Genomic DNA, 24915 nt, shown 5'->3' on the forward strand with positions numbered 1-24915 from the left:
TAGTAAATAATCTTCCTTCTATACATTATCTGGCTGTGTGTTGGCATTACTAGTATGTAACTCTGCTTAATATTACCTGATGCAGAAGAACTATATCGAATTTGAGGATAAGCTCCTTTTGTAGCTAGGCTGGAGCTGTACTCTTTGAGTTTTCCTTGACACTCTCAAATGTGTCTTAAACTGAGAAGCTTCAGTGAAGAGGAACTTGTGCTAAGACTACTGACAGCTCTGGAAACAGTGCAGCTTCAAGATGGTGAGCGTCTCCAGAAAAAGGAGACCCACCCAGGGGACAACCTGCATATGAGTTCCTACTGCTATAGCTACAGTGCTAACAAAGTATGAGTTAGCTCCTTTAAAAAAAAAAATAGAAGTTTTTCTAGACTGGGCACCTAACAACACTGTAGAGTAGTTGTATTGTAAGATGGAGACAATTTTTCTTACAGCTCCATTTTTTTGAACATTGAGACCTTAAATTTTCTCTTTTAAGTCTATGGTTAAAAAACTAGGCTTCAATTCAACACAGTATTTCTGTATGATACATACCTTCAGTTTTCAAGAAAATGTTTGGACATTCAAGTCAATGGGATTCCTGGACAAGCTTAATAACTTCTTTTTTTTGCCATAGAAATGGACTTCCCTAAGTAGTTTTACTTTTCCAGATCAATGAAAACTAACAGGTTCTCACTGGTTTTGAATATTTGACCACTTGCTTAACAATGGACTTGATGGACTAAACTCAGGCTGGTTTTAAAAGACTTTCCTTTGTTTGCTTAAACATTTGATAGGATCTTTTTGGACACCTATTTTCCTAGTAACTTTCCAGTAGAAATGCTGGGCCATTTTGCACTCATTTGATTCCTCTGAGGTTTTCTAACTTGGTTTGTATACAGCGCTCAATAGCAATAAAAGGGTTAACTGTCTTGTTGTTTTAGGTTTGCACTGTATACAGGGACTTGACATTTTCACACTAATTAAAACAGACTGCCTCAGTCCCTATGTACATGTAACTCATATTTAATTCAATGGAAACATTGAGTGTGCATTGATGGAAGAGTTGGGTCCATACTTTTCCTATTGTGACAATCAGGAAATGTCTTATCCAGTGGTATATTTAATTTACCCACAGCCCAAATATCGAAATATTCAAGCCTTTGAAATATTTCACTTAAATGAAGTATTCATATCAATGAGGGAAATCTTAAAGACTTTCCTTAAGCAAAACTTCCCATAGGTTAGGACTTGAACATATATACGAGCACCACCTCCAGTACACTAATATTATTGTAGAGGTTTTTGTTGCTGCCATGCAGTGTGAATCATACTCATCTGCTTAAGGTGTAGGAATTCATGGTACGTAATTTTTTATGGATTTAATTTCCTATTTAAGTGCACATTTAATAGAATCCCATGCAGAAGTGCAGTCTTTTCCTTTTAGTTACAGAAGATATGAAGATTTCTGGTGTCTCTGAGGTACTCTTTATTGGTTTGCAAAATGAAAACCAGATGCTCTGGCTACATCTAGACTTAAGGGTGGGTTTGCAACATAGTAATCATAACCTGAGGGTGTTGGTCTCTCAGTAGCCCAAATCAAAGATTTGTTAGGAGTATGTCTTATTGCTTCCAGCCCATGAAAGTAGGTTTCCTTTCCCTCAGAACCAAGCCATAGGGAGAGGCTTTGTATCCCTAAGTACCTTAATATGTTGCTGAGATGCAGTACTCCAGTGTCCAACAGTTGAGATACAGCCAAAGTACAATGGAGTTGTGTTCTTGTCTTCTGTGAAGCTGTACCATATTCATTAGGGTCCACACCCTTACATCTGCAAATAGTCCATTCTCCTAAGAAGATGCATAATGCATGGTGGGGGGGCAGGGGAGGAAGCAGGTTATTAGGTAACCTTTGCCTGGCAGAATAATGCTTCAATTCAAGCTGATTTTCAAGGTCTATTAGTGCCATTTTTGCCCTGATCAATGGAAGAAAATAAAAACTAAAGAGGAACAAAAGAACCCTCTGCTGATTTCCATTTAAATATAAAAAGATTTAGCAGCTAAATAATCATTGGGTGTTACCCCTATTCCGTCTTGAGACTGCGGTGAGCGCTCGTACATGTATACAGTTTCTTCCTTAAAATCCCTGGAAATGTTGAACTATGTGTCTTAATATAGTTTCTTATATTTTAGTGAAAAGGCAGCTGTAGATGTCATCATGACTATGGACTTTTATAGTGCCGTAAAAATTCAGTGTCATCATAAATTCATGCTGCTGAAAATGTCGACATTTATGGCAACTTCTACAAGGACATATTTTAAAATGATATTAAAACTTTATGCAGCAACTTTTATTTAGTTAAAAAAGTAAGATTATAAAGCAAAATATTTACTCTCATTTTAGAACATAGAGGTGTGACAAATAGTTTATAAAAAAGGGATAAAATGAAAAGGTTTTGCAAAGCAGATCAATCAGACCCCCAAAACACAAGACATTTGAATCTTGTTTATGTGAAACTGGTAATTGAAGCAAACAGTTAATATTCACATCTATTGTCCTTAACATAGATTGTTTATCATTTCGTCATGTATCAGTGGCACAGATATATTAAAACATTGCTTTGAGGGCTTAGCATCTCTTTACGTGATTTACACTGAAATATCCTTATTTCTATTGGGCTTTTAGGACCTGTAAAGTAAGTGAGCTTAATGAATACTGTTAAGATTAAGAAATAATGGAAATCTGGATTCTTGTATATACTGAAATTTGAGCTGCAATGCTGCAGTCCTTTGGGAATCTCGCTAAAAGGCACTGCATGGACCCACAAGTAACATAACCCTGCACATTGAAACTTCCAACATAGGGACAGTTGCTTGTGAAGCATCTGATCCAAATCTCTTACACTCAGTTAAACCATTGATTTCAGACAGCTGTGCAGTAAGCATAGCATATATTTCACAGAAACTAGCCAAAAGGCAATGTGACGGAAGTGGGGGAAGGTAAAATGCCACTTGGTTTTTCTCCTTGAAGATATTCAGGAAGTATCAGCTAACTTCTCCTGAGTTTCCATCAACTTTCATTGAAGCAGCTTCAGAGACTGATGTACCTCAGAGAACAAAATATATTGAGTATTCCCTCAAAACAGTGACATTTATGTTTCAGCAGAGCTTTAGGGACTGAGTTTAGGGACTGAGCCTGTTCCTACTGAAGTCAGTGAGATAGCCCTATCAATTTCTTTGCAGCAATATCAGGCACTAGCACTGAAAAGAGCTGAATCAAAGGCTTTAACTTCATACTAATACATAAAGAAGATACAGAATGAATTTTCTGACCCCTATATTCAGATTTGCCTAATTGTTATATATAAGAACATAAGTTTAATGGCAGTTTTACTTATGCATCTCTACAGCTTTCCATACACATTTCTCCAGCATGTGTGATTTTGTTTTCAGATTAATGAAAAAACAAAATTAGAGTCTCTCTGAAAGAACAGCTATACAGTTGCAGTAAGTGAATATAAAAGAGATGACACATATATAGCAAATGGTCTTCTTTCTCATTGGGTTATCCACAAAGTTGCCTTGCCAATCGTTTCAAAGGCTGTTGGTATAGATAGATATTCATTACGTCCAGAAAGATTTCTCAGTGCTTCAGCTCATTTCACTTAGGGTACCAAACAGGCTTCATAAAATAAATTTAAACGATGACACACCTAGGCTGAATTTGACCCTGAAGCCTCTGTACAAAAACAAACAAACAAACACAAAAACCTGTGTCCTATTGTCAGGGCTCCCTCTTCTGCTCTGTTTCTTCTTTTTTGCTTTTCTTATTATATTATTACTGGGCATTATCCTCTATAAACACCTCTGAGGCTACCCAAGGAAGGCAATCAATAACATCTTTTTTTTAATTCTCAAATACATTTTATTGAGTCTTGTCAGTTCAACATCACTTTTACAAGCCTATGGGGCTGATGTAGGAAGTCTTTCCAAGTCTCAATTTTTGTATGCTGTGCTCTGAATTACTAATTGTTTTGCTTCAAAGACAGACCTACAGATGCATATGACCACTAAACAGTACCACTAATCTAAGACCATTTTATTTCAGGCAGGGAATCTAAAAAAGACTGGGGATGTTGAACAATACTCAATTGGTTTAATATCTTCAGATATTTTTTATGTGGTGTGGAGAAGTAAAATACAATGGGGAGGATTTCTTTTTCCTTACAGTTGTCATAATTTTAGATATTTTTTAAGTAAAGGAACAAAAAGACATGTATACTCGGTACAGAAGAAATGTCTGTTTGCACCTAATATATTATAGAAAAGTTCAAAGGCAGCTTAACCTTGTAAAAATGTTACCTCTGTAATGCTGCCAAGATCAGTAGCTGTATGAATTATTACTTTGATTTGCACACATTACTTTTTTCAGAATTTATCTAACTTATGCAGTCATTAATTGGTGATTTTCTTATGCTAGTGATTTCATAAATTGATGATTCATTTCCTCTTTCATTCAAACTCCCACCTGCCCTCAGACTCATAATATTCAGCTCAGGCGTTATTTGGTGAATATTGCACATTCAATGGATTCCAAAATAGAATTTATTGGAAAACAATAGCAATTGTTCTATGTTCAATATCTAACATCAGGCGTAGGACTATAGTACTGGCCCTGTGTTAAGGTTGTCCCCCCCATTGTATAATATAGGAGGAAAATATTTGCAGAAAGAGACCTGAGGTCCACATAGATCAAAATTTCCTTTGCAAAAGTGGACAATATGCTTTGACGTTAAATTACTAGAGGAGGTAATTATGATAAAAGCCATTCTTCTCATACCTAGTAGAAAGAGATTGTTTAAACCATAAGTATGTTAAAACTTCCACCTGATATTCTTTTCATTAGTATGATCTATAGATTCTAGATACCCTGGTTACATTGTCCATTGATCCGTGTGAATATTTGGCCTCATATGACAGTGGCTTTTTAAAGAAACTTTTGCCATTCATTGAATATCCCACCTGCCTGGTTTTGAAAGTCCCTCTCTTCTGCATTTTGAAAATGTGTCTCAAGTGTACCACTCTTGCAGAAAGAGAAAAGCTTCTCAGCTATATGGTCAGACACATAAGGAATCATTCTTATTTTTTCAAAAGCTTCTCTCTTTATTAGTTATGTGAAATGCAAAGATATAGGAGCATGTAAACCAATAATAGTTATTCAGTCTAAACTCTAAGGATAACTTACTATGGGCACTGGAGGCTGAGATAGGATATTGTATTTGCATACATACAGTATATGGAGAACTGTTCTGTTTTATGGAGCAGCAATCATATTTAGTTTAATGTCTTATAAGTCCCATAAAATGACATTAAGAAATTTTGCTATTTGGCTGGTGAACAATCTAAGCAGTGGTGTTAACTCATCATAACACCACTACTCTGAAAGCTCAAGCCTCATAAAATTTGGGATATAAATATGCCAACTCAACTAAACGAGATCAGAGATCTTGCATACATTCTTTCGTAGGGTGGCATCCAAAAATCTAGTGTTCACCTAAATCTTTTAAGAATTTCTACCATTTGTAGGCTACTGGGGAGTCTTAATCTCAGAAAAATCACACTCTTGCCCTTTTGTTTCTAAACATATCCAGTCATCTGGAAACCTATCAGACAACCTAGTAGATTTAGGACATCATCACAGTGCTAATAGATGTGACATGACACCTCTGAGAGTCCTGCACTCTTATGAAATGGCAGATAGGTAACAGGAAACATTCCTAGATCATCTAAAATAATATTAGATGATTTCTGGAGTGGAGGAGCTAAAACGCAAGGCAATGACAACAATACAAGTGCAACAGCACATTAATCTTTTTTCTTTTCTTTAATGTGGATGATTAATGTTTGAGTTTCCCTTTAATTTTTACATTAAGATTTAAGGCTTGCCTGACATAAATCTGAATAGCATCTGATGATGCTAATCATGAGCTCCGCCAACCCAAAATAACAGCAACTTCAGTTTAGGATTCTTTTGTATACTCATTGTTCACCTCTGTTTTGATTTGTGTCCTTCTTTTGATGTATTAGGAACTTACAAGTGGTAGCAGACGGAGTTACAAATGTTAGATAGCAAGGACACAGATTTTGCTCCTGGCTAGACTGATAATCTATATATTTTGCAATGTGAAAACAAGCTTGTTAAGCCTGAATGCACTGGCCTTTCAGTTCTGTACCAAAACTCCATCTGGGCTGTACTTTGTAGTCCAACTCCTCCCATCCTCTTTATGGAGGATTTTAACTCCGTATGGGTCTTCTCTGTTTCTTCTGCAGTTTCACAGAACATGAGTAGAGATGCTATCCAAGAAATCATCTGCCCATGGTGACAATTTGCCAGAAGCTGATACTAACCTTCTGGCAAATCTGTGATTTGCTGCAAGTAGGACCCTTCACTTGGGGACACATACTTAGTTCACCCAAAATATCTTCTTTATTTTTAATGGACAGTAAAGAAAAGAGATGCAGAAAAGTCAGCTGGGTCTGCTGTGCATCACTTTGTGGTCTGTAGACTGAATTCCTTAATGACATTCTCATTAAAAGTTCCTGCTGCCGAATACTGTTTGCTTTTGCCTTTAGAACTGTCTGCATTAATAATGAGAGACTCATCTTGAAAGTTATTTACATAAAGTTTTGTTCTCATGTCACTGCCACAGTCAGCAGCTCCATGTTGGTTGTGAGCAGAGCGAATACTCTGTGAATGGATTCACAGCACTGTGTTACCCTAGGGGCCACAGGCTACCTTACCCCTCTGCTCCCCCCTGCCCCTGCCAAGAAAAATCTAACCCTGTCCTTAGACAGTAACAATACTACAGCTTTTTTATTAAAGGAAATGCCTTGTTGTCTCTTTGACATCTGGTTCTGAGGTGACTCACCCCACTCTGACCAGGTTATCTGGCTAACTAGTGGACACAGTCTGCCCATCCAGAGAGCAGATAAAAAGGTCCTGTAAGGGAGCTCACGTCAAGTGGGGTTGTTGATCACTTCCTGGCTCCATTCATCATAGGGGTGACGGTGCTGCATTATAGCAAAGGTTCAGATGTTTCCTAGTGAAACACACACACAGATATTTCATTAAAATACTCGTTTAACGACCCACAATCTGCAGCTCAGGAATGCCCTGAGCCACAGGTTGTGCCTTTGTGTCTGATGGGCCTTGAAGTTGCACCTAGGATTTGTTCCCTTAAATTATTTTTAAGTAAGTATTTGAGATCACAACAATTACTTTGGATTGAAATTTTCAATCTGCAAAACAATTTTCTTTTGGTGTGATTAAAAAATAAAACATCTGGTTTCTATAAGCTTCATTGATTTAATTTATCAGCAAATCATATTACTTTTACTGTTAAAATTAGATGTATGCAGGCTGATTTAGATTAATTTTTTAGAATTAGCCAGAAGTTCATAGCTTTTCTGGAAATTTTAAGAGGCTGATTAACTTTATTCATGTGTCTTCTCTAGTGCTTTTTATTAGAAGACACAAGAGAGAAGAAGTAGTGCTCTTTTTTACGGTATTTCCAGTCCAGATGGAAGAACCAAAAGTCTTATTTCCAAAGTGTGGCATTTTATGTCATCACCCTTTTTTACCCAGACAGCTGCACTAAGTTTGTCCCAACTCTACACTGTTTAAATATTCAGATAAAGTTTAAGTAAGCATCTATGCTTCTGGTGATTATTCAAACAGTCTCTCAACCTTTTGTGGTTCACCCATCACCAGTTAATATCACATTAAAAACTGACAAATAATGTTGCATTTTATTGCGACTTGTACAAGCTGGGTAACCTGCCCATTAATTCTCTGCTGCTTCGCACTTAACATCATTCTCTTCCTATAACAATAAAAGGACTAAAGATTGTACGGAGCTAAAATTAGTTTTTTATTAGTAGACAACTGAGTCCTTTCCCTACTTTGTAATATTCAACCTGGAGGGAAAAAAATCCATTTTGATTATGCACTGGGAAAAATTTATTTAATTCATGGAAACAAAATACTTTTATAAGGCAGTAAATTCATCTAGAGTGAGTCAATTTTGTTTCTTCAAAAAATAGCCTTTCCTACAACAAATACACTTTACAGGGTTTACTTTTTTGCTTCATTAGAAATTATCTAATATGTTTGCAGCAGAAATGAAAGTGATTTTTTTTTCTTCTCTTTTCCAAAAGCATAAACTTTTTTTGGCTTCCAACAGCCAACAATACTGGATATTGTTTTTCCCTGGGAAAGAAAAATATTTTCACCAGATCACCAAAAGCATTTCCAGTGCTAATCAACTTTGCATTCACTGGTGAGATTTTAGCTTCAGTAATGGCACTGCACAAGGAAGATGGAATCCCAATCTGTATGCCAAGAAATGCTCCATCTTCAAAGTAAGTGTTTTTCATATTTTTATCAAAGACAAAGGCGCTTGAGATGAAAGATCTAATTCTCTGTTGCTCTGTAGAGTCACTGACACAAGCACAAAGCAGTTGTAACATGATGCTAAATGTGAATCGTATCATTTACACTCATTTTGCATTTCTGATGAAGAACAATCTGAAGAAAATTGAAGAAAACTGAAGAAAATCTGAAGAAAATTAACCTAGGCTTTTTTAAGGCACACATACAATTCCTGTCTTTGTAGGTGGGAGGTAATTGTATCTTATGGATAGTTTTATAAACACACATAGTCATGCAAGCAAATTAATAGTTTTAAAGATGCATTTCTAAAAACTGAACAAAAGACTTTAAACAGCTTTGATCCCTTATGTCCTCATTACATCAATTTGAGGCTGATGTAACTGGAGGGGAGGGTTGATGATCACAAGGTTAAGGCTCAAGGGGCCACAAACTTTCCTCCGAAGGAGTTGTGCGCAGTGCAGAACCTCAGGGTAAGGCAAAGGTAGCTTTCTGTCTCTCTAATATCCCTGTAGACCACAGGACTACTTTGCAGCTCCCTTAACATAGCCCCAGATGGCAGTGCTGATGGGGACGCTGCACCCCTGTGCCTGGTGAGGGGCTGTGTGCCATCCAGCAGCTCCCTGCAGGACTGATGTTAGCTCCAGATCTGGCCCAGAAAGCAGTGTGACCACCAGACCATCAGCCGCGACAGAGTCGGGACTTCCACGTTTGGTTCCTCAGCCTCATGGCTCCTGTGGGCCTCAGCCTCCCTGTCTCTGAGAGTGTTTATCTTCCTTGTCCTGGTGGTTGGAGGCTGAGTTCATCCCTGCTTGGAGATGGTCTGAGGGAAGATAGCCCAGAAGTTCCTACTTTCTTCCAAGAAATCCAGTTATAGCATCGTCTCAACACGACCAAACATCCTAAGACTCTCCCTGGGAACAATTTCTTGTTATTGTTGGCATTTATTGCCTGATACTTTCAGTCTTTTACCATCTTGCTGTTTACAAATGGATCAAAAGGCAGTGCAAATCATTAGAACTAGCAGTGCAAAGTTACTCTTTTTGGCAAAATCCCGCCTGCTGTCATTTTCTATAGTTAAGACTTTTGCCTGAAGCCTTGAATGGCTCACCCTGACACCAGCCTGCAGTAATTAATCATTAAATAGTGATTGAGGCAGTGGACCCCAGAAAATATCTTCATATTCTACCATATGCTGAAGCCAGCTGCAGCAAGCACTCAGAGAGAAGCTGCACAGAGGAAAACACTCTGCCTGACAGTCCCCTGCTGTGAAGTCCAAGCACAGAAAGCCTCTAACGAAGGGCCATAGACAGACTGTTTGCTTGTATTGACCTTCATTACCTGAGCTTGTTTAGAAGGCAAAATGTCAGTGTTAATGTGCTAGAATTTTAAACATTATCGCATTTTAATGACTATTTCCAGCCTCTCGCATACTCACAATGTGGAACAAAAATGTGGATTAGTGTAATGAAAGGTTATAACAACAATAACAACAACAATAATGAGGGATGGGCAGATGTGTTTTGCTTAATTTCAAACTCCCCTGGAGCATCTCGGGCTTGGAATTAAGAGCGGTTTCCACCCACCCGAGGTTCATGTTTTATTTGGGGCTGGCCCAGCGCCACGTCTGGGCTGTCACAGGCCACAGCAGTCATCCAGAGCTGGGCATGAGCCTGCCTCCAGCTCTGGTGAACACAACTGAGTTGACAGGTCCCCACAGAAATGCTGGGGTCAACAGCAGGGTAGGGGAAAGGCAATGAGCATCTTCTGGATTATGGCATTGCCAGAGCTGGGGCAATTTACAGGCTGCACACCAATATTCCGGTTTCAGAAGTCCCACTAAGACCCAGGTGACTTCCCAAAACTCACAGACATCCTGGATTTACCTCACGTGCCTTCCACATGTTGTCTCTGTTGTGTGGTCTGCCTTGCACAGGCACATAAATAAACAGCTAGCTATATAAGAGACACATTTTAAGGGATGTTCCCTTCAAAAAATACAGGCTTTGATATTCTGCTCTTCATTAGCAGACACAGAATACTTGTCATTTGTGCTACTGACACTTCTGCAGAGACACTAGGAATGGCTTGAAGGCTGAGAGAATCATAGCATTTCTTTTGCAAACTTCCTTCCCACTCTGCATGATGGCACCTTCCTTTGTCAGAGTGCTAGAAACCATCTTTCTCTGTCATTCCCATAACTGACCTCTTTGAATACCTCTGTTTTTTATGCAAACATGAGTCTCCATCTGAAGCTTTCCTTAAAAACAGAAAAGAACTTTTGCACAAGTATTTGTTTTATGGGCATCCCACAGATTCCACATTTCCATTAGAAATCCACAAAGCATTTTTGCTTGTGTTGCCCCTTCCCTACTCTATTCTTGCTTTGTAAAAGAAGTTAATCATACCTACATGGCATAAAAGATGTTTGTTTCCAGTGGACCTTTATGTATAGAGATAACAAAGAGATGTAACACTGAAAGACGTAATTTTCCATGCAAATCATAGCTATACTGTGATGGGGGTTTTTTGCCCCATGATGTTATAGCATTCAAAAACGTAAATGGCTTCAAAATAAAGTCTAGGAAACTGATGAAAGAAAAGTTCAACTGAAACTATTATAGAGTCACAAAGAAACAGTCTCTGGCTTAGAACTATAGTTGCACTGCAGTTTTCTCTAATCTGGGAGGAAAAACATCGCTCTGCACCAGCCCTGCTCCTGTACTCTATCTCTAAGCATTAGCCACAGGCCCCATTCAGAGAGGAACTTGAGATAAGCACACCTTTCCTCCTCCTCATTCATACATGATGTAATGCAGGACAGATCAAGACCATAGCTAAATACAGAGTACGGAAGCTGTATCAGAGGACCGGATAGTCCTATGTCTGCCAATCCTATTTGTGCGGGGTTACATCTCAGTCCCCCAATACCAACATTCGGGGAAATCTGCTGGACTATGTACATCTGGCATAACAAGTACAGAAGTGCTTTTGTTTTGCTGAAATTGGTTTTATTTTGAAATTGTTGAATGAATCATTAACCAGCATTTCTCTGCGAATATTCAAGGGAGTGGTGGTTCAGCCTTCCACCTTTTTCCAAAGGACAGGTTCCTTGGAGGATTTTCTATAATGCAATGTGAACTTCTCTCAGACCAACCTTTGCCTAGGGCATAAAGCGAATCATGACTCTGGGGGAGCATAAGAGATGTAGTTGCACCAAGGTCTCAATGGGGACTTGATTATGAGGATCCTAAAGTCTTCTGCTTTTTTAAAAATAAAAAAAAAATATTCAAGGTGCTCTGAGATGTCTCATTTGTCAAACAAGGAGAATTTTATAAATAGTTCTGTTCTGCTACCAGGTATGTTTTAATCAGAGATTAAAAGCAGCTTTATTGGGCAGACACTGGTACTTTGGCCCACCTGTATATATACATGATTTCATATTACATAGAACAGGTTTAACAGAAGTTTCTTTGTCACTAAAATTATTTACACCATCAGAAGTGCTGCCCATCCATTTTTTCTGCTGTTTTCAAATTACTGACCCTAAGGGTATTATTGTGTTCTTTTTTAGACTGAGAAAAAAAGGCTTGTTCTCAGTCTGTTCAGCTAAGAACATTTCATCAACATTTAAAAAAATAAGTGAAAGGATATATGCGTACTTAAACACACAAGACGGACCTCCTTGTCTTCAAGTATTTCCAGAAAACAATCAATTATATACTAACTCTATTTTTCAGTTGAATAAAATAAGGCAGGGGCTCACAGCTACACAAGATTGTAGTACAGCAGAAAAAGATTTATGGGGATGAAATCTTCTCACTGTTTCATGTCCAGGATCCGACATGGTATTTGCATAGTGGGACGTCTATTAATGCCATGTCTTTGTTTTAAGTTTGTTACATTTGAGATTAGGTTTATAGGAATTGGTGGCTTGGGCTCTTTTTGCATCATTTCAATGTTTATCTTTATTGAATTTATATTTATTTTTATATAAATGTAAAATATATGTACACTTATATTTAAATATACACATATAAATATATGATATTTTATTAAAATAGATTATTATATAGTTATGTGTTATGTTTACCTAATACAGTATATAAATATTTTTTAATGTATTTATTTGAAGTAATTTGTTTGAGGACTTCTTTCAATTACTATTATTATTACTACTATAACAACACTATGTACTGTACATGGACCAGCCTACTATCATGTTAAATACAAAAATGGTCTTTGTCTCCAAGTAGTTACAGTATGACAGATAACAGAAGTGAACTGGCTAATGGAAAAAAGCAAGAGGACAGCAAGCTACTATACAGGGCTATGACTGGGTGACAGTCTCAGTAAGTCAGCAGTGTATTACGGCGTTTTTCACAGGGACTGTGACAATTCAGAGTTTTATGGAGAAACCTGAAAGAAGACACTGAGGTAACTGCAGACGTTTTCAGGTGACTTCTCCTGAGGCTTTGAGAGCTTTGAGAGGAAAGTCAGAGGTCCTTTTCTAAAACCTACTTGTTGAAAAGTGAAGACTTACAGACCTGGGGAGTTAGTAATTGAGTGTTCAGCAAAACACTACAGGTAAGGTAAGGTTAGCTATGAAACACCTGGCAATTAAAATGTATACCTTATGGAGAGAACAGGAGACTGGCAGAGTGCTCTTTGCAGCAGCACTCTGCATGGATATGATCATGTTTGCCAAGATAACAAAAATGTAATAATCAAAACAAAGTATAATGAGTACCTGAGAAAGACATTAAACTGTTTGGTTGGGGAAGGCAGGTCGTATCTTAAAGATATAATAAGTATCCAACTGACTATAGATTTATCCTATATCTGAGGAGATTAGAATGAGACGGACCATACTGAAATAACTATCCACTTATCATTTTCCTTCAGTGTAGCAGAGAAAAACTAACTTTGGCCCAGGCCCCTTGCTCTAATGTGTAAGAATTAATAGTCCTGACAGTATAGTTTAATATTTAGACTAGATAGACTGAATGTGGGAGGGAGAAAATAATATTGCCAACCATGTTTTTCAGGTAGAATACAAAGGCAGGAAGACTTGTCCAAGGAAGTATTTGGGAGGACATGGAATTATACCTCTTTTTCTCATTCTTACCCTACTTTCCATCACCCTTCTGCACACACAAACCTGAATAACAATGCGCTTTAAGCATGGGCTTAAATTTAGTATATGTATGATGTTCTGGGTCTTAGTAATAACAGAACCATCAGATACCAGACAGAAATGAGTGATAGGGCTGATTAAAAATTTGTAGCCCTCTCCCTTTAATTTTTTTTCATAGAAAATACCTAATTCAAAGTTTGTTGCATTTGGTAATTAAATAGAGAAAAATTACTGAGGGGCTTGAGAGCTACAATGAAGTTGGCTTGGGTAACTAGTCGTGAACATATTGAGGTATGATGAGGCCACAGAATTTGAAAAAAGTGCATCTGTAAATTTAAGTGGCAGCTTCAACATTTCTCACCAGTATATGATAAGACAAATGAAGGAGACTACAATGGAAACACAATGATTTTTTTTTTCAGATCTCTGAGGCAAAACCCTTTTCAACCTTACACAAGGGATAAGTAATTTAGTGGTATGGTTGTCACTCTTAGAGGCCATCATGCACTTAAGGCCTGAGCTGAAGGGGCAGAGAGGAACTATCAGGTTTTCTTCCTAGGTCACTATTGTCTTCTTCTAGTCTTGATCTTTTGCAACTGAGGGCAGAACATACCTGGACAATGTTATTTTCTGTCATCAGCAAGGGAGAACAATGTGAGGAACATGTTGTAACAGTCCAGCCCATGTGGGGAGGTTGGAGGACTGAATTACTGTACCAGTTCTCCTCTACAAAATAGTTCCACTACCAGCCAATGTACCTGTTTCATTCAAAACATTTCCCTATGGCTAGAAATACTGGATAATTTCAGACTAGCCAGAAACACCATTACCAAGAAAACAATAACACAATTCTGGAGCATCACTGTTACGATACCCTCATGAATACCAAGATGACCACCATTAAACCGTTGAGTCTTCCCAAAATGAGATTCAGAGTCTGCATCAATGTACCCATACACTACAATGTACTTTGGAAAAGGATAATGGTACACTCCTAAAAGATCATATGCAACATAATATGAGGCAGGATCTAAAATATCTTTGCCTGAAAGAAGAAGAAATATATTATTTTACATCAGTCCCAAAAATGGGTTTGATAGGGCTCATCAGGAAAGTAGATCAATTTTTACTGGTACCTGGCTTCTGAGAGATGCACTGATACAGAGCTCTTTTTCAGGGGAGTCACGTATGAGAAATGAGTTGTAATCAACAAGCTATAGGCGTATGAAAATACATTTGATTATGAAGGAGCCATATCAACTAAATTCATTGAAACACCTAAGAGGTGAGTAGGTCTTAGCAAAACATTTAAGCAATTTGCTTTTTTTAGTGTAGGACAAGGAAGTAGAAAGTATGAAGATATGGAGAAGATATGAAGGTGCCCCTGAAGTCCTATTTTATTGGCTGGCACCTGCATCCCTTGAAAAAAGTAGACTACTTCATACTCTTTTCCATTATTTTTAACAAATCTAAACACAGACTTTATGCTTACCGGAAGTAGTGACATTCTGGGAAGTACGCTGTATAAAAACCGTCTAGTGAGTGGCGTGGGGTGGTTTGCCCCTTGTGCTGGGAAAGTTATTAATGTTTTCTGGTAAGCCATCTAAATTTATGGTGCCTGAAGATATTTTATATATGCTTTCCTGAAGTACAAATTACAGCAGCCTTGTACTTTTTTCCTGAGGTCTTTTTCACAGCTATATATGCAGATGATCTCTAATAAATTGATTTATACTTCTGTTTTGTAACAGAATTACTTATTGTAAAAAATACCTCTTGTTTTAAGACCACCTGATTTTATAAACGAGTCAGTAAATGTGAATAGTTAACAAGGTAGACTCTGCACTTCCAAATAGCAGTGCATGTAAACACTCTTTTAATGGAACATAGTTTACAAACTTCTTTAATACAAAATATAATGAGTTCCCTTGCCTGTTAATAACTATGTTACTGTTCCCTTCTGCTTGATTTTGGACAGGTTTTGAGCTTCCCATGGGATCTTTATATGACTGCAGTTTACTGAGCAAATAAGACTTTGAATGATCTAATAAAACAAAAAAAACCCCATAACTTTCTCTCTTTTTGCCTGACAGTACATATTTTGTCTGAGGAAACAATGGGGTGAAACTTAGTGCTTACATATTCCCCACAATTCTTCATTTTAAAAATAAATTTAGCTGCTCTCAGTGGACCCTCATTTAAGCAATGTTCTTCACTGCCATTTCAAATTTACCCATATACCATATGTATTTCTTGTCTTTTTATTTGTAAAAAATCTCTCTCAGAGGAAAACAAAAAGAACAGCCTGAAAGAAAATCATAGAAAGAAATGTTTACCCAAATTTGATGAATCCTATATCACAGGGACAGACAACAACCTCGAGACTATGAACCCCATATGAGTTGTATTACTCATATGTATAAGTCTTTGAAGGACACAAGCCTGTAATACCTGTCTACCTACAATAAGAGACTGTTATTGTAATATTTACTGTAGGACCCAATGCAGTGAGGCACCCAAATGCATAAACTTTCCCATGGAAATCAACTGGCTATTCACGAACGTAAGTGCTTTACTAGATCAAGGTCTGGACTGGCACTGAAAAATTTTCCAGCTGCAGGAAGCAGCTGTTTCTAGCTGTCTCTTGGGACCTGGCTCCTCTGAGTGATTTTGAGAATTTACTCTTTAGCAATCCAGAAGAAATGGGTTTTTTAGAGGTTGGAGCCTGAGAAGGCAAATCACGTAATGGCTTGCAAAAAGCAACCCAGACTAAATGTATGTGCTTAGAAAGGGGAGTAAGTGTGTAGATGTGTTTTCCACACAAAAGCAAAGACTGGGCACTGTGGCTGCCTTTGGCCTTTGAGTTCGGAGTTACTCACTTCTGCAGCCAAAGGTATACATCCAAAATGTATGTATACATCCAAAACAGTTCCCAGTTTTACCTCCCCTCCTCCTTCATATAGGTCTATGGAGAAAAACTGTGCAAAGTTTTCAACCAGGCATCCCTGGCATGCTCTAGCTGTTCCTGGTGTACTCTCCAAGGGGCAAGAGGCAGCCTCTCTCTCCATCACAAACCTGAAAAGAAAAACATGGCAAAAAAAAGGCTTCAAAGTACCACGAGATTTTTACCATGGGAGTAATTAACACTGTCCTCAATATTAACGAGAAATCAGAGTGCAGTCCACTTGTCTTGAAGCTCAAATGGCGAAGGTCCTGAGACTTCCCTGAAGCAAGCCCAAGTCTGTATCACAGCACTGCTGTGTCAGGGAGCATGCTGCCTCATCCCTCCACAGAAAACTTCCAGTCTCCTTATGGTGCAGAAGTTAGAGGGATCCAAACTGTAGTGTTCCCACTAATGGTATTTTGCAGAGAGGAAAACTAAAAAACCCATAGATTTAGTCCAATTTACTTTTCAATCATTTACACAGGCTGGGTGGGATTTTCAAGTGCAAGAGATGCACAAACCTTCCTAACTCACTGCAATACTTTTGAAACTGTGTTTCTTTATGGAGCTTAACTTGCAAGGTTACCTCTGAAGTAATGGCCTGATATTGTAAACACCTATACTGTTAAGTTAAATTATCTTGTGATCTCATAAGGAACAAGAATTTTTGTTCTGTTGAAAACTGACAATTTTTTTTTTCTGATTTGAGCCAAAAAGAGAGAGTTGTAGTTTAAAATTTTGTACCAGAAGGGGAAAGGAAAGAAAAAGAATTTTAGATCTTAAAATAGTCTTTAAATATATCATTTTAATTTGTTTAAAGTTCACTGTTGCATTTGATTAAAACATTAAATAATATTATATAGACAACTATGATTTTGAAAAAAACCTATATCTTTTGACAAGAACAGTTCAGCCAAAATATATGTTATCAGTTCTATCATTTGGATTGACATTCCTTTGGCACCTGCAGATGGATAATTACTTTCCTATTTAATTAATAAAAAGTTTACATATTCAGTGAAGAAAAAAAGCATGCATATTTAATAGCCATTATGGTGTCAAATTCCAGACTAGTAAATATGCAGCTGGGGCCTACTATATTCTGATATGGCCTACAGAATTCTGGTTATATACAGACAGGGACAGGAAAATCATATTTGTCCTGTTTAGAAGAACAGAGAAGAAAAATTTTCTTACACCAAGTGTTAGCAAAATAGGCTTGAGATGCTATGGTAAAACTTTTTACCTTAAAGAGGTGGAAGTTCACAATTAGGTTCTATGACAATTGTGCCTGCCATCAGATGAGAAAGAAAAAAAATCCATCTAAAACCAGTTGAATCAACTGTCGCGGATGGAGTGAGACTGCACTTCACTCGTAAGAGAGAAGTAAAAATATAGTATATTGATACAGAATAGGGAGTTAACAAAGTTCAATGCGACAGCGTTTTAACAAGATTCGATGGCGAGGCACACTTGATTATTTACTGCATAGAGGACAGGGTCAGACAGAACTGTCAGGGAGACCCTCCCGTTGAGTCACGAGGTTCGGAAAGGACCCCCTTGCTTTCTAAACTCCTTCTCAGAGAGGAGTCTAGGTGCGGCTAGATCCAGTCCTAGACCCAGACTTGGTCAACGGTTTATGTCTAAAGGATTATATGTGCGCAGTCAATCCTTTATATCACTTAGCTAAGATTTCAAAGTTTAGCATGCTATTAGTCACTTACCGAGGATCTGTTGCGGCAAGGAATCTCTCAACCTGAGGAGTAACCTTGAGAGGCGTCCCTGCCCAAGGGGAGATCCTGGCGTGCAGCCCGCTGCCGTGCATCAGAGCTCAAAGGGCCCTGGGCTGTCCACTATTTAAGGAGTAAGATGATTGACTTATGGTCATATTTGCATACCAGCAAGAGGTTTAGATCCCTGCTTCAGGCAGCCCTTGGCTACTTTGTTGCCATTCGTCCTCAAGGTCCAGCATAAGCTGGATGCAGCTATCCGGATGACTCCCACTGATGGTTACTGCTTGTGCAGGGAGCGGGGGGTGGGGAGCACACCGCCACATCAACTCAACTCTGCTGGATCTATCCCAGGTAAGAAGACATATTTATTCATGTTATTTATTTACATGATGCCAGTCTACAGGGAAACCAGAGAAGTGCTTCAACTCTTCCTGGTAGTCTCAAGAGAAATGTAGAGGGGTATCTCCCTCACTCTGTTGCATGAAACATCCCAAGGCTGCCAAATTTACGCATTATGGTTTTGTGTCTGGTGGAAGCAAAAAGATTTGAAGAAGTTGCATCCCATACAATATGCATGTACAGGTGTCTTAACAGTAAAGTTGAGCAGAGACAGTTAAATTTTTAACTTAGAATTAGTGTTTTAATTTAAACAAAACTTTGCTGAAAAAATATATTTAATCTGCAGATTTTCAGTTATTCTACAAGTTTCCTCACATTTCCACTGTATTTTTAAAATGGCCTTTTCTTTGTTTTTGCTTTTCCCCCTTTTATTTTACTAAAAGCAAAAAGAAAAAGAAGAGAGAGAAAGGGACATGAAGCCCTTAAAACATCTTATATTATTTTCCAAAACAAATCCTATTGGTTAAAGAGTAGAAGACATCCATTTCAAATAGCTGAAATATTTCATTTTTGTGTTCCTTGCAGACTTTTCATCAGAGAGTGCATCCATGATTTGCCCAGCCTTGATAGAGAATATGAAAGAATAGACATCTTGATGCTATGGCTGCAGCATTCATGGCAAAGTTGGTCAGCTCTTGAACATAGGCATCAGGCTTGAAAAGAAGGAAATTGTAGCAAATTTACTGACAATGCAAATCATAGAAGATGGCAAAAATCTGTTTCCTTGACAACATGACTGCCCTAGAGGATGCTGATTTTTTTTTATTTTATTTTGGTGAGGAGGGGCTGGGAAATGGAGGATTTTGAGATTTTGACAAATGCGTCTTGAAAAATAACATGCTGAAATCAGTACAAATATATATTTTTGTACATGCTGTCTCTTCTTTTGGTGCCTAACTGACACTGGAGTCTGAAATGAAGCACTCCCAGCAGTTGAGTTTTGTACATTTAAATCTGTTCATGGAAATATATTTTGATATGTGAGTTACATTTCCTCCTTGCCAGCAGAAGCCATCTACTAAGCCGAGGCCGCCCGCTGTTAATTAAACTATGTTCCACCAAAAACCTGCAGCACAAATACATGGTAGCAGAGCATGTTCTGTGTGCTGTTCCTCCTCATGTGATAAGCAGTGCATTTCCTCAATGGATGCACATTGCTTACATTTTTAGAGCTATTAAGCCAGGATAATTATGGAACAATCTAGGCAATGTTCAATAGCCCATGCAGATGCCTGACAGGGCATGTTGTCTCTTAATTAGGAATTTGAATGCCTAATGCTTGTATATTAACTGAAATAATTGGATAGATGTTTTACATTTTCTTCACTTTTACCGACAACCAAGCAAGGGACTACAGGAATCAACATATCTTCCTAAAAGAGCTCATTTCATTTGCACTTTCTAGGGGATCTAATCTGTTGTTTAAGTGGGATTTTTAAAAGAATTGATGCTGGCTGCTGTGTAAATATATTGTAAGATGTTCCTCAGTGAGTCTAGCAGTTTTAAGCTGGTACCTTGTTGCTTCCCGTACTATCATAACCTGCACAGTGTAATTACCTGGCTATATCTTTTTTGTTCCTCAGAAGTAAAGTAAAATTACAATAGTTGTTATCATTTTTTTATTGTTTCTAAGTGCTGATAATGAGATATGTATTGTTTCAAACCCAGTTCTGATACCATACTGGCACAATTTGCTACCATTGATGTCCAAATCTGCTTTGTACTGTACAAGGCTGCTTTCTGCAGATTGAGGGTGTCTTTCAGGGGCTGGGCTTGCTGGACTGGATGCTGCAGCTCTGGCTGCACAGGAGAGGTCTACTTGGACATCCTTACCCTTGCTCTCGCTTTCACTGAACACAGAGAGCGCCTTATGGGCTCTGGCCAAGCTGTGTGGAAGCAGGTAGGACTCGAGGCATTGCATTCAGTGGTATCATCCATTAGCCCATTTCCACAGCTGAAACACCATTCATCTCCTATTAACGTAATAAAAAGAATCAAAAAATTCCTCTGGGCTCCACGTTAGCAGAACTGGGCCCTGAGTGAGCAGCTTCTTTAATCCATGTCTACTGCATCTGTGAGGAGTACTATGCTTGCCAGTATATACATTGTTTATATTTAGGATGTCTGATAAATGTGTTTATTCACAACTATTAGTATAAAAGCTCCTTTAAAAGCAACAAATTGCTCTCTATTAGTAATGTGCATAATGACCTATTTCCATAAACATTTTTAGTAAGAGAAATTTTAATGTGCAAAACCCTGCAGACATTTTATGGAAATTTGACTGTATTCTGCAGAAGTGCATCACAGTCATATTTTGTTCTTTAATATTTTGTTTTGAGAGGTGAATTACTTTCATTCTGATATATAGTACAAAAGAAGCAACCTGGCACAGGAAAAAGGAAAATGAGTCTTAATGTGTTTTCTTCCTACTAATGTATATTTGCTTGATTGATGTAAGGATGTTTTTTTTGCGGAAAATATAGAGCCCCTGTTGGTTTTTGTTTTTTTTTTAATATATATATTTATTTTAAAAGGGTGATGGAGGCTTTAAAAAAAGCTCTTTAAATCCAGTCATAAGGGAAAAGAATAATAAAGGAATATCTTTATGGTCAAAAGGATAAATAGAGCTTATGAGTCTATATCTGTTGTATTGCACCTGATTTCTATACCTAAACACAGGTCAAGTGTGCAAAACTGTATTCACAAAATATTGTGATGCAGTTTTAGAGGCATGGCTTTAAAAAATAGCCTGAGGGGGTTAAACATGTGTTAGCTTTAGTTTTTTGTTTGAAAAGCATGCAAGCAATTCATCGGTATTCTATGGAGACTTAACAGCATTTCTGTATGTTATGTACTAAATGCAACCTGAACAGCAGCAGAGCTTTTCATATTAATTTACTATAACATTGGAGCAAATAATGCTTTTTTCTTCCATGCAGAGCTTAAAGCTTCTCAACTACCAACAGTTCCAACAAAAGCCTGTAAAAATAACCTAACTTGTGTCAGGTGCAAACCATCTCATTTGTGGTTCCACCAAAATTATATGGAGAAAGAAAGCAAGGTTTTATTTTAAATTAAGCTAATGCACAGCCATGCAAAGGAGGTGGAAATGGAAAAAACATCCATAGATCTAATACTAAAGAAACTGTGTGTTATTTCAACTCTGCTTTGCGGGTACTCTGGGCAGCCTTTTTTTAAGGAAACGTTGCTTCGCATTAAAGCACAGGCAGAGCACAACTCTGAGTTCAGTTCTGCCTTTGACACTAACTGTACAAATTTGGGCAAACCAGCCAAGTGACATTTTTAAGCTGGGCTTAAAAGATATTCACCTCTAGCATTGTTACCCCATCCCTACTGCATATGGAGAATGCTTGCTTAGCTAATAAAGTGCTCTGCAGATGTATGGAAACAAAGCATGATGAAAGATGTCAAAGAAGTGAAAAAGATTAAAACATGAACACCTTTAGAGATATCTATGAGAAAAGCAGGTTCCTATACTTCTGATTTTGTCTTACAAATGTTGATATGCTTTGCAGTATCCATATGTTCCATTCAAAAAATTAAGGATATATCCCAGCTGGAAAGAAAGTCTAAATTAAAACCTACATTGATGAGGAGGTACATGGAGTAGAAACATAGCCTTGGATCACCATATTAGTTAAGTAGTTGCTTAACTTTTAGCATGTGCCATTGGCTTCCATGATCTTTGAAAGAGAAGTGGGTATAAGTGTGCTTAAGAGCTTGACTAAACATCTGACTGAATATGAGGCTAGACTCTCCTGTTTCGGTGGACGGTCAGCTGCGGCACATCAGTTTTGCAGCTGTAGTAATACAGTTGCTTTAAGATCTTTTTTTTCAAAGCACTGAGCAGCGCTTAGTAGCTCCCACACATATGATGAGAACTGAGAGCACATAGATGTACCAAGGCCTATACACAGCCCTTGTCTTATCTCACTGAAGTAAATGGCTAGCTGTAATTAATTTCAGTGGGATCAGGAATGTGCTACATAAAGCTTCCAAAGGAAACCTTCTTCCTTCTCCCAGTCATTTTATATGATCTTTCCTGTCATTACCATTGCTGTACATTCATGTAATAGACAGTTGTAAAACCTTAAATGAGAAGGAATGAAATTTGAAGTGTTGAATTAGTCAAATGAAATAGTGACCATGATTTAGTGGTATTTTTGCTGTAGGAAGTGTAAAGAATCAGTCAAGATTTTCTCCTGTGACTGCTGTATTGTATTGATTTCTTTTTCAAATGACCAAGCAATTAGCATAGCAGAAACCTAGGTGCTCAGCACCTTCTCCATTAAACAGAACAAATGTCAAGTCCTATTAATATAGTCAGCTGTTCCATAGTGGTTGATCAGATGCTATCTGTCATTATATGTTTATTATCTTGTTGAAATAGTATTATGAGGTTTTGCTGACAATAACTTTGGATGATGCGCTCTTTTTTATTTTAATCCTTCTTTGTAGTTCAGGAACAAACAATTTCATCGTGTCCAGGCTGGTAAACCATTAATTGTGAGAGTCCAGATTTTCAGGAGTTCATGCTGGTACAATAAGTCTTCTTTCCCCATCTCCTCTCCCAGGTGAAAAGAATCTGTATTTTTAATAATAATAAAAAGAGATAATCACTTAATGCAGAAATGTCCATTGCACCCGAACAGCAAATCCAGCTTAAGTGGAAATTTACACAAAGAATTATTTATAGGAATCAATCATAATTACATTTAATGCATGCTGCAGCTGTTTATAATTGTGGTTTTCCCAAGGTTATTCTCCTCCTACCATCCACCCCCACACACATGAAATTTGTTTCTGTGGAAATGCTTAGGAAGCATTATAATTTTCCCGTAAGTTGTTACAATGGCAGCTGACTGTTGTGAGGCAGACTAGATCCTGATTAGTGAGTGCAATAAAAAAGAAAAGACGACTATTTTGTCGACCAGTAAAAGAGTCTTGAGAAGCTGGTTGGTAATAACTATCAGGACAAACATTTTCCACGTCATCCTGTTTGCTAGTTATTATGACAAGCAAATCTGACTGCTAAATTAGAAAGTTAATTTTTGGTAATCATAAATTCAAGATAGTGTGGGCCAAACTGAGAAGCCATGCCTAAAGTGGTATAACTGGGACCTTCTCACTCTCAATTAGAAATTTCCTTCCCTGAAAACTCATTGCTATAGAACTGATTGTAAAATGCATTTCTTTTTTTAACTACTGAAAAAGCTGATTTTTCATAGAGAAATTAAAAAGAGATTTAATTTGGAGTACTTCTTAGCTCCAGTTATTTGATAAAAAAATGAAGGCTTTATAGGAAAGAAAATACATGCCATACACATTTTTTAGTGTGTTGAAGGCCCACGTGCCCAACCAGAAAGTCTAGAAGGGAACACATCGGGCAGCCATTTGATGTAAGATATATGGCTACCCATAAAGGACTCTGGGTTGCTTTTTCATACATAGAATGAGCCAGGAGAAGGTATAAATTTAAAACAACCATTCTTTTTGGTATATATTCCTCTGGTCCCCTCACTCTGCAAGTTTTAAATTTTAAATTTCATTGCATATTGATAGATTTCCTATGATGGTGATTAGCTCTAAGGTAGTTCAGTGGAAAGTGTGACCTATGTTATACTATCGTATTCATCCTTCTGAAGTATACTCTGTGTCTGTGGTACTCATATCAGGGTTAGACCATCTCAGTCAGCCCAAACACTGCTGAGGGAAAACTCTATGAAGCTTGAAACCTAAAATCCTCTGAGCTTTAGGGACAGTGGTATTCATACTGTTGTCTGAGGTTTTTGTCTTCTTAATTTTAGTCCACCTTTACAAATTATCTCTTTGGCATGTGAACATTTGGGTTTAGATGTTCAGTTAGGCACCTGAGTTCAGAAGTGATGTACGTTTCTGTTATGAACATCTTTGAGCCATATGATAGAGAATTCCTGTAGTAGTTGTGGTATTGGGCTCATACACTACAAAAAATTTCTGAGGGTGGAAATAGTACATAATTAGGTATGATTTTAGTTTCTCAATTCTGTCTTAACTTCTGGAGCATGGTTGAGGGAATCTGTAATGAAAGGCCAGTTACATATAATACCAGATTATTAAATTTGTGATTAGATATAAAAATCTTGAGTCAAAAGTCTGGTAATTTAGGATGGAGCCCTTCTTATGACACAGTTAACTGAAATGTGACGAAGATTTGCCCCTTAGACTTCAGGAACACATTACCAGGGGTGCTGAAGGAGTCAGA

The sequence above is a fragment of the Ciconia boyciana genome, chromosome 1, assembly GCF_034638445.1.
Source record: "Ciconia boyciana chromosome 1, ASM3463844v1, whole genome shotgun sequence".
NCBI lineage: Eukaryota > Metazoa > Chordata > Aves > Ciconiiformes > Ciconiidae > Ciconia > Ciconia boyciana.